Genomic DNA, 11,637 nt, shown 5'->3' with positions numbered 1-11,637 from the left:
TTGTACCTGCAGCCGCCAAACAATCTAGATTTTTTAGTCCAGCTTTTCAGATATTCTAAACCTAGTTTTTATAATTTGGGATCTTGATCACCATGTCCGTACAAGTCAACGTCCGTACAAGTCAACGACCGTTCTCTCTCATCGGGCCAACCATACCATCTCGTGTAGAAGCCCACTTGAAGTCTTCTAAGGCTTGTATGAGACAACCAAGTCTCTAGATCCTTCTCCTACCGACCGTTGGAGTTTGTGTGCAAGTGGGAAGATATTTCAACTCACAAGTCACATGTTATGTTAAGAAGGAAGGATGTCACTTTCAGTCATGTAAAGCGTGTATAGGATCCCATAGGAATATGCTGTTTACTTTGTCTATAATTAGGATGTATCTAGGTTCTTTTTCAAGTAAGAAGTTTGATTCTTCTTCTATACTCTCTCTCTTACACTTCCATACTCTCTTCTACTCTCTCGTGCGAACACTCTCAAACTCACTCGATCTCTACACTCTCTCGTTTCTAAACTTACATGGTATCAGAGCCTTGTGGTTCCTCTCGTTAAACTCTTCATTCACTCTACTTTCTTCCGCAACTCGTTCATTCAATCTCTTGAGTTTTTCTTTAACCGTTGGGTAAACTTATTGACCATTGGACAAAACTCCATGGAAAGCACCAAAACCTTGGTTGTTCCAGTTACTCTCAAAGGAGAGAACTATTTGTTGTGGGCAAGGACCACAAAGACGGCGCTATGTGGCCGAGGGCTTTGGACCCATGTGACAACAAGTGAAGCTCCGAAGGGCGAGCCGACTGAAGACGGCAAAGTTGTGGCCACAAGTGGTGAAGAAAAGTGGTTTCAAGAAGACCAAAGTGTTCTCGCCATCATACAAAACTCTCTCGATGCTCCAATACTCGAGGCCTACTCGTATTGTGAAACGGCCAAGGATCTATGGGATACCTTGCAAAACGTCTTTGGTAACACTACCAATTTAAGCCGAGTCTTTGAGATCAAGAGAGCCATCAACAACCTAAGCCAAGAAGACATGGAGTTCACCAAACACTTTGGGAAGTTTAGGTCCCTTTGGGCTGAGCTTGAGATGCTTAGGCCAGCGACTCTTGATCCGGCAATCTTGAATGAGAGGCGTGAACAAGACAAGGTGTTCGGCCTCCTCCTTACGCTGAATCCATCTTACAACGATCTTATCAAGCATATCTTGAGGTCGGACAAGCTTCCCAGCCTGGAGGAAGTGTGTAGTCAGATTCAAAAGGAGCATGGTTCCATGGGGTTGTTTGGTAACAAGGGGGAGCTTGTAACCGCCAACCAAGCTGATGTAGCGACCGCAAACAAGGGCTACTATCGAGGAGATAACAAGAAAGAACCAGTGTGTCACCACTGCAAGAAGCCGGGCCATTTCAAGAATGAGTGTTGGATTCTCCACCCACACCTCCGAGTAAACCGACCAATGAACCACCGTGGAGCACCAAGAGCTCATCGAGCGAGTGTGGAGCCATTGGTTGCTGAACTGAACCCTCGAGCTCCGGATATGAATGGAACTGCCCTGGCTGCCTCGTCGGACCTCGTGAGGAAGTCTGATCTTGATGCGCTCATTAAGGCACTCAAAGAAAATTCCGGTAACTCTTATCTTGCCTTGAATCAAACTAAACCGCTCATAGTTGATTCCGGTGCTTCTCACCACATGATTAGTGATTCTAGGTTAATGAGTGATATTAAACCGGCTAGTGGTAATGTTGTGATAGCAAATGGTGAGAAAGTGCCAGTTAAAGGCATTGGAAACTTGAAATTATTTGATAAAGATACTAAAGCGTTCTATATGCCAAATTTTACTTCCAACTTGCTATCAGTTAAGAGAGCCACTACTGATTTGAATTGTTATGCAATATTTGGTCCTAACAAGGTTCATTTTCAGGATATTGAGACAAGTAAGGTCCTTGGTCAAGGAGGTTCCAAGGGTGATCTCTATATGCTTGAGGACTTGAATTTATCTGCTTCTTGTTTTAATTCGGTTGTTGTTAAACCTAGTGATTCTATTTTACATGCTAGGCTAGGACATCCTCACACTAGAGCTTTAGCTTTAATGTTCCCTAATATTTCTTTTCAAAATGATGGGTGTGAGGCTTGTATTCTTGGTAAACATTGCAAGGCTGTTTTTCCTAAATCTATTACTATTTATGAAAAATGTTTTGATTTGGTTCATTCTGATGTTTGGACATCCCCTTGCTTATCTAGAGAAAATCAAAAGTATTTTGTGACTTTTATTGATGAAAAATCAAAATATACTTGGATAACTTTGCTTCCTTCTAAGGATAGAGTTCTTGAAGCTTTTACTAGCTTTCAAAATTATGTCACTAACCACTATCATGCCAAGATTAAAATTTTGAGATCAGATAATGGTGGAGAATACACAAGCCATGCCTTTAAGCAATATCTAGCCGAACATGGAATTCTTCATCAAACTAGCTGTCCATACACACCACAACAAAATGGGGTGGCTGAAAGGAAGAATAGGCATCTCATGGAGGTAGCAAGGTCCATGATGTTCCATACAAGAGTTCCAAAACGCTTTTGGGGAGATGCCGTGCTCACAGCTTGTTATCTTATCAACCGCACACCAACAAAAATACTCAACGACTTGTCTCCATTTGAGGTATTGAACAATGAAAAGCCTAACTTTGATCATTTACGAGTATTTGGTTGTGTTTGCTATGTGTTGCGACCAGGTGAACTAAGAGACAAGCTTGATGCTAAGAGTACTAAGGCAATGTTTATCGGCTATTCTACAACTCAAAAAGGATATAAGTGCTATGACTCGGAGACAAGAAGAGTTCTTGTGTCTCGTGATGTCAAGTTTGTGGAGTCACAAGGATTTTATGATGAGAAGAACTGGGATGAACTTCGCAATCTCTCGACCTCTTCTTCCGATCGGACACGCAACCTCCGGGTGATCCTTGAGAGGCTAGGTATTGAGAATGATCGGATCACCAACGCGCCGGCCAGTCAAGCATCACCAGAACAACCTGAGCCATTCCCTGAGCCCGACCTTGATCCACCCACTTCTCATACCAACGACGAAACTGAGTTGCCCACGGATTCGACCGAACTACCCGGAGACAACAATGATGTGCCATCCGAGGAACCGGCTGAGCAGCTTGAAGAAATTATTACACTAGGCAGAGCTAGCTCAGAGGCGGGAACTATAGTTCCTCTTCGACGTAGCCAACGTCTCAAGTTTCCCCCATCTAACTGGAAGAACACTAGAGTGTACTACAACAACATGGTCGTCGCACACCCAATTCAAGCTGTATGCACGCTGGCACACTTTCCGATGGAACATCAAGTGTTCCTTGGCCAAATTGACCAGCATTGGGTTCCCAAGACATATGATGAGGCCAAGGACCACAAGGTGTGGCGAGACGCAGTTGATGCCGAGAACACGGCCATGGTGCAAAATCACACATGGGACGAATCAGACTTACCCAAGGGCAAGAAGGCTGTGACGTCTCGGTATATCTTCACTATCAAGTATAAGAGCAATGGGGAGATTGAACGCTACAAGGCCAGACTTGTAGCTCGTGGTTTTACGCAAACGTATGGGGAGGATTACAAAGATACGTTTGCTCCGGTGGCCAAATTACACACAGTTCGAGTTGTTCTCTCCTTGGCCACAAACTTGGATTGGGATCTATGGCAAATGGATGTGAAGAATGCGTTCTTGCAAGGAGAACTTGAAGATGAGGTCTACATGCGGCCACCGCCTGGTCTAGAGGACACCATAGGCCCGGGAAAGGTGCTGAAGCTCAACAAGGCAATATATGGCCTTAAACAATCGCCTAGAGCATGGTACCACAAGTTGAGCACAACCTTACTTGGGAAAGGTTTTCGCAAATCAGAATCGGATCATACTCTCTTCACACTACCAAGTGACAAAGGTATAGTGGTCATTCTAGTATATGTTGATGATATCATCATATCTGGAAGTGACAAGGTAGGTATTCAAGAAGCTAAAGAGTTTCTTAAGTCAGTTTTTGATATTAAAGACCTTGGAGAACTTAAGTATTTTCTTGGTATAGAAGTGTATAGGTCTGATGAAGGATTGTTTTTATCACAAAGAAAGTATGCTCTTGACCTCTTAAGTGAAGCAGGAAAACTTGGATCAAAAGCAGTGACCACACCTCTTGAAGAAAACTACAAGACAGCCGGAAAGGGGGAGCCTCCATTCGAAGATGTCACGCGATATAGGCGTCTAGTGGGTAAGCTCATATATTTAACTATCACTAGGCCTGATCTTTGTTTTGCTGTGAACCAGGTAAGCCAACACATGCAAAACCCAACTAGACACCACTGGAACATGGTGAACCGAATCCTTAAGTACATCAAGGGAGCTCCGGGACAAGGCATATGGATGGGAAGGAACAAGAGCACCGAGTTGATAGGATATTGTGACGCTGATTACGCCGGAGACCATGGGGATCGTCGCTCAACCACCGGATACTGCACGTTCTTGGGAGGAAACTTAGTCACATGGAAGAGCAAGAAACAAAAGGTTGTCTCGTTATCTAGTGCGGAGTCCGAGTATAGAGCCATGAGGAAGTTAACAACCGAGCTCATGTGGCTTAAGGCACTATTGAAGGATCTTGGAGTTGAATCATCAAAGCCTATCACTATGCATTGTGATAACGAAGCAGCCATCCACATAGCCACCAATTCCGTGTTTCACGAGAGAACAAAACACATAGAGGTCGATTGCCACAAGGTGCGAGAGCAGATTCAGCTAGGCGTCACACTCCCATGTCATACAGACAGCAAAGAGCAACTAGCCGACATTTTCACAAAGGCGGCCAGCCCACAAGTGTGCGAATACATTCACCCTCGGCTAGGACTCATGGACCTCACCAAACCTTGAGATCCTACGCTCTTTTTCCCTTAAGTATAATTTTTCCCAAGTGGTTTTATATACTAAGGTTTTTAATGAGGTAGGTGATCAATGGTTCAAGCTTATGTCATAGGGTCCAATGACTAAAGCTTGAGGGGGAGTATAATTTGGGATCTTGATCACCATGTCCGTACAAGTCAACGTCCGTACAAGTCAACGACCGTTCTCTCTCATCGGGCCAACCATACCATCTCGTGTAGAAGCCCACTTGAAGTCTTCTAAGGCTTGTATGAGACAACCAAGTCTCTAGATCCTTCTCCTACCGACCGTTGGAGTTTGTGTGCAAGTGGGAAGATATTTCAACTCACAAGTCACATGTTATGTTAAGAAGGAAGGATGTCACTTTCAGTCATGTAAAGCGTGTATAGGATCCCATAGGAATATGCTGTTTACTTTGTCTATAATTAGGATGTATCTAGGTTCTTTTTCAAGTAAGAAGTTTGATTCTTCTTCTATACTCTCTCTCTTACACTTCCATACTCTCTTCTACTCTCTCGTGCGAACACTCTCAAACTCACTCGATCTCTACACTCTCTCGTTTCTAAACTTACAGTTTTTACCTTTTGAGGAATATTATTCCTTTTGCCTTTTTTATTTTCTTTTTGGATTTTGCACTTAGAAAAGAAGAATTTCCTCATACTTGTTGGTTGAATAACTTTCTAAGTATTGAGAATCTGAGTTTGATTTCTTCTTTAAAGTTGTAGATCCTTATCTTATCTATCTAATCATGCAAGTTTCAATATTTTCTGGGTTTTTGACTTTGTTCTTCATGTCTTGTTGTGAGTAGTCTTCTTAGGATCTTGCGGATGGGTTAGGATGGATTGATCTTGTGGTATATCTGATTTGATCAAGCTTGATTATTGTAGATCTCTTCTAGGCTAGATGTTCTTAATGTTGATCCTATATCTGAGAGGGTAGGATCTGATCTCAAGCTTTTTAGCATCACACCAATGTTTAAGAAGCATAGATAAGGCTAGATCTAGAGCTTACCATTAGGCTTGCTAAGAGATTAAAGGTCTTGTTTGGTTTGAGATGTATTGCTTAATACCTGCTTGTGTAGATTCTTTTCATTGTGAGAGCAAGTCTAGGATTGCATGGGTTTGATTGTCTCTTGACCATGAGACTGGGAGAGACCTGTCTTGGATTAATATGTCTAGAGGTTAGCTCATAGCATTGCTTGAGATTTGTTGATCAAGTTAGATTACCACAATGATTAGTTTATCCCATGAATCCATCCTCAGGAACCTACTTTGTTTATTGATTTTAAAGTCTCAATCTTGTTATTTGCTTGCTGTTTGATCAGTGTTTGCTTTACTCTGTTTTTATTGCATTGCTCTGTTTTCCCGGATTTGTCTAGCTCGACCACTCACTCGACCTACACTCGGTCGAGTGCTGCTCGAGTTTATCCCCCGAACTCTTGTTTATGATTTGTGATTGTCTTGTTTCATTCCTGTTTAATTTCCATTGCATTTACTTAGCATCTAGTTCATTACTTGTCTTGCATTAGTTCATATCTAGAGTTTACAGTTTCTGTTTCTATTCTTAGTTCATAATCATTCTGTTTTATTTGCATCTAGTTCTTAGTTCTTGTAGTTTATTTTCTGCATTTTATCATTATCCCCATAGGATTGTTAGTGACAAACATCCTTTCATATTTGTCTTAACTTAGATTCATATGCATATCTTGATTGTTCACAAGCACTCAGACTGGATTGACACCCCTTATACTGCAACTGCATAAGGGGAATTGAAACACCCATCATCCATTCATATATCATCATTGCATACATCCACCATCATTCACCACACACAACAAATAACATGTTTCAGATGTGGAGAGTTTAAAAGCCACTTATACCCATTTTGTCCCAAAACAGGCTAAAACCAAGAAAATATTGCTTAGAAGCACTAAACAGCTTTGCTAGTGTTTCTGGGGTTAAAATGTGTCTTAATCCAATGCAACTAACTAAGTATAAGAGTTTGAGATAGATGTGGAGAGTTTAAAAGCCACTTATACCCATTTTGTCCCAAAACAGGCTAAAACCAAGAAAACATTGCTTAGAAGCTGTAAACAGCTATGTTAGTGTTTATGTGGTTAAAATGTGTCTTAATCCAATGCAACTAACTAATTATAAGAATTTGAGATAGATGTGGAGAGTTTAAAAGCCACTTATACCCATTTTGTCCCAAAACAAGCTAAAACAAAGAAAACATTGCTTAGAAGCTGTAAACAGCTATGTTAGTGTTTAAGGGGTTAAAATGTGTCTTAATCCATTGCAACTAACTAATTATAAGAGTTTGAGATAGATGTGGAGAGTTTAAAAGCCACTTATACCCATTTTGTCCCAAAACAGGCTAAAACCAAGAAAACATTGCTTGGAAGCTGTAAACAGCTTTGTTACTGTTTATAGGGTTAAAATATGTCTTAATCCAATGCAGCTAACTAATTATTAGAGTTTGAGATAGATGTGGAGAGTTTAAAAGCCACTTATACCCATTTTGTCCCAAAACAGGCTAAAACCATGAAAACATTGCTTAGAAGCTGTAAACAGCTATGTTAGTGTTTATGGGGTTAAAATGTGTCTTAATCCAATGCAACTAACTAATTATAAGACTTTGAGATAGATGTGGAGAGTTTAAAAGCCACTTATACCCATTTTGTCCCAAAACAGGCTAAAACCAATAAAACATTGCTTAGAAGCTGTAAACAGCTATGCTAGTGTTTATGGGGTTAAAATGTGTTTTAAGCCAATGCAACTAACTAATTATAAGACTTTGAGATAGATGTGGAGAGTTTAAAAGCCACTTATACTCATTTAGTCCCAAAACAGGCTAAAACCAAGAAAACGTTGCTTAGAAGCTGTAAACAGCTATGTTAGTGTTTATGGGGTTAAAATGTGTCTTAATCCAATGCAACTAACTAATTATAAGACTTTGAGATAGATGTGGAGAGTTTAAAAGCCACTTATACCCATTTTGTCCCAAAACAGGCTAACACCAAGAAAACATTGCTTAGAAGCTGTAAACAGCTATGTTAGTGTTTAAGGGGTTAAAATGTGTCTTAATCCAATGCAACTAACTAATTATAAGAGTTAGAGATAGATGTGGAGAGTTTAAAAGCCACTTATACCCATTTTGTCCCAAAACAGGCTAAAACCAAGAAAACATTGCTTAGAAGCTGTAAACAGCTATGTTAGTGCTTATGGGGTTAAAATGTGTCTTAATCCAATGCAACTAACTAATTATAAGAGTTTGAGATAGATGTGGAGAGTTTAAAAGCCACTTATACCCATTTTGTCCCAAAACAGGCTAAAACCAAAAAAACATTGCTTAGAAGCTGTAAACAGCTATGTTAGTGTTTATGGGGTTAAAATGTGTCTTAATCCAATACAACTAACTAATTATAAGAGGTTAAGATAGATGTGGAGAGTTTAAAAGCCACTTATACCCATTTTGTCCCAAAACAGGCTAAAACCAAGAAAACATTGATTAGAAGCTGTAAACAGCTATGTTAGTGTTTATGGGGTTAAAATATTAGAGAGTAAGTAGGAAGAGAGAGAAGAGGCCGGTAAGGCCGAGCCATGGAAGATGAAGAGGAGTGGCCGGTGAGGCTGCCAACACAAGAAGGACGGCCGGTAAGGCCGTGTACACCAAGAAGAGTGGCCGTGAGACCATGAGTGGTGTGTGAACGGCCAGTAAGGCCGTGAGCACAATGAGAGAGGCTGGTAAGGAAGTGTGGGCCGTGTGAGCAAGGAAGAGAGGCCAGCAAGGCCATAAGTGTATTATAAGAAGAACAAAGGCCTTATAAGAAGAACAAAGGCCTTATAAGAAGAAGAAGCCCAAGAAGAAGGAAATATCTCACAAGGAAAGGAAGAAGGATCTAATGGTCACAAGGAGAGGAAGGAAAGAAGATCCAATGGCCAAGGAAGGAAGGAAGAGATCAAGTGGATGGTGAAAGGGAAGGAGGTCGCTTTCACCATCACAAAACCGAGAATGTCTTTATCAACTCTCTCTTCTTCTCTAACGGTCATATTGACCTTGTTTTCTCTATATTAAGTTGTAATTCAGCTCATATGTAATCTATCACATTATTATTGAATAGAAGAGATTTGATTTCCCTCTCTACCTTGTGTTCTTGTTCTTAGTTACAATCTAGAGTGTTTAGGGTTATTGGTTAGAGGCTGCCCTTAAGGCAGCCTAATCTCTTCCTAAATCCACCTAAACTCTTCTTTATTTACTTCTTATTCCCTAGCTTACTGATTCTAATTCCTTTCTATCTAAGTACACAAACTCTTAAGTGTTGTGATACTTTAACAAGGATTAGTCTCAAACTAGGATGTTTATTCTTTCATAGATCCTCTTACTATCTAGTATTTGGGGTCTATTTTAGTGTCTTTATGGGGAGTTCATCACAAGTTGATGTCCTCCTCTTCCCCTTAAGATCGAGTGTGTTTATTGTGGGTACAAGGAGATTCAATCATTCGGAGTTGTCTCTCCTTGGACAAGAGCTGTCTCTCTTGAAATCCCAACATGGTATCAGAGCAAGTTATGTTCTTGGTGACTCAAACTCGATCTAAATTCAGTCTTTTAGTTTGTCCTAGGTTCTAGGTGCTAATCCGCTCAGCTTAGGCTTTTAGAGGTTTAATTTTTGTTTAATTGTTTAATCGATTCTTTAGCAGCTCAACATTGAGTAAGCTTGGTCTCTTGTCTTGTTAGAATTTGTAGACCAAGTGTGTGAAGAGAAATCGAGTTTAAAAGCCCCATCTTTATGCTTTACTGATTTGGTAATAGCTTTGTTTAATTGGGGAAGTGATGAACCGATGAGCAAAGTGTGTTGTTCATGGTGAGGATTCACGGTTCTTGTGTGCTCATATGAGCCACGAAATTCTTAGGATTTAATTCTCTTAGGATTTAATTTCCTTAAAGGTTTAATTTTGCTTTAGTTTCTAAATCGCTTCTCTTGCTCTCAATGGTGTGAAAGCTTGATTTATGGTCTTGTTGGCATGACCAAATTCGAGCTTGAGGAAGAAAGAGATCTTGTTTTTCATCTTATCCTCTCAGCTTGGTCAAATAGATTAAAGCTGGTCCAAAGAGGAAGTCTTTTAACCGATGGACACAAGGGTGCTCCAAAGGTGTTTTTTTTTGCTTTTATTTGAATCTGACCACAAAATCATCTTCAATATGATTTCTTGTGGGGTGTGTTCAATTTAATCCATCGAAAAACACTTGTTCATGTGTTGTTTCGTGATTCTTAAAGTCTTAGCTCTTGGAGGACACTAGGTTTAGGAGATTCTACCAAGAGCATTGTCTTTAACCGTTGGGTAAACAAATTGTCCAATGGTCCATTGTATTTCAGCCATTAAAGCACCAAAAGAGATTGTCTTCTTGGTTGTTCTTGGCTGTCACAGCTTCCGCAAACTCAAGAAAACAGAGTCTAACTCTGTCCATAGGAACTCTTGAGCTCTATTCTACTCTCCATTCACCTTATATTACCGCCCATACTCTCTTATATATTCTCTCATTCTCTATACTCTTGGTTACTTATTCTCTATTCTCTATTTATACTCTTATTAATTCTCTAAATTCTCTATTTATTTTCAGTAATATACTCTATACTCTATACTCTAATCTCTCACAATCTCTTGTTTTAGAATCTGTCCCATAGAGTTTGGTTTCAGTTTCAACCTTGGAGATTGTGTGGAGCTCGCTTGCTATCTCAAGAAGAAGTGGCGAGGTTGAAGGCTACAAGAAAGCCATGAGGAGGCGCAGCACAATGCCTGGAGTTAGAACCAAGGGCCACCAAGTATTTGTTAAGCTGGTGGAAGGTGATGAATCAGCCCAAGAGCATGTGTGTTAGTGCCAAGTTGTTGATCGGATGTGCACAAGAGTTCAAGGAAGTGATGCACAAGGTTTCAAGTGAAATGATGAGATGTCAGCTCATCATCAAGTCAAGGGTACGGGGGAGATCGACTTTCAAAGTGATTTCACCACACCTCACAGATTCTGCTTGGCCACAAGCGAAAGAGTTTTGCTTAAAGCTCTGCCAAAGCGTCTCAAAGATCGACTAGGACGAAACCCTTCCACTGCGATTCAGCTTCCGCGTTCTTCACAAAAGTTCGAGACCATAGAGTCATCTTGCCAGTGGAAGTGAAATCATACCAATCCGAGCAGTCGTTCAAAAGTTTTGCCCAAATCAGTAGGCATATGTCAGTCTGACGGTAAAACTGGCCGGGTTAAAAACCATGGCTAGAGAAGCGGTCCTAAGGAGATATTCCAAACCGCATCAGTGATCAACTCTCTCCTTCCTATCCATCAAAACACCAAAAAGGCTGTGCTCTAATCCCTACTCTATTTAAATTCCTAAATTCATTTATTTTAGTTCATTACTAGTCTTTACACTTCCATATGATTTTTCTTAAATTGTCATATTTTTTAGCAATTTTCTTTGATATTCCTCATAGCATACACTTATACTTTTCTTCTTTATCACTTGTTTAAGGGGTAAAGAAGACTATGAGAGCCTCAAAGAAATTCTAAAGGTGCAAGGATGGAGATCATAAGGAATGTGCTAAAGGCAAGGTGGGCTAAGGAGGAGTAGCGGTTCAAATTATGAAGAGAAGGGAGCAAGTTCTTTCCAAACCAAGGTCAAGGGACATCATGGATAGTGAAATCTATACTCTTTTTCCCTTAACAAAGTT

At 40.4% G+C, this 11,637-nt stretch overlaps 1 long non-coding RNA gene across 1 annotated transcript; it reads left to right on the top strand.

Annotated features, from left to right (window-relative positions):
- Positions 1–1,474: 1,474 nt before the first annotated feature.
- LOC147919297 (uncharacterized) lies at positions 1,475–2,202 on the top strand. The gene is made up of 2 exons (XR_015592082.1): positions 1,475–1,619; positions 1,916–2,202. It is a non-coding gene; the product is annotated as an uncharacterized LOC147919297 (long non-coding RNA).
- Positions 2,203–11,637: the final 9,435 nt, after the last annotated feature.

The sequence above is a fragment of the Camelina sativa genome, chromosome 20 (genome assembly GCF_030686135.1).
Source record: "Camelina sativa cultivar CO46 ecotype springtype chromosome 20, ASM3068613v1".
NCBI classification, from domain to species: domain Eukaryota; kingdom Viridiplantae; phylum Streptophyta; class Magnoliopsida; order Brassicales; family Brassicaceae; genus Camelina; species Camelina sativa.
Note: the sequence above shows the minus strand (reverse complement) of the source record. Positions and strands in the feature narration are given on the sequence as shown.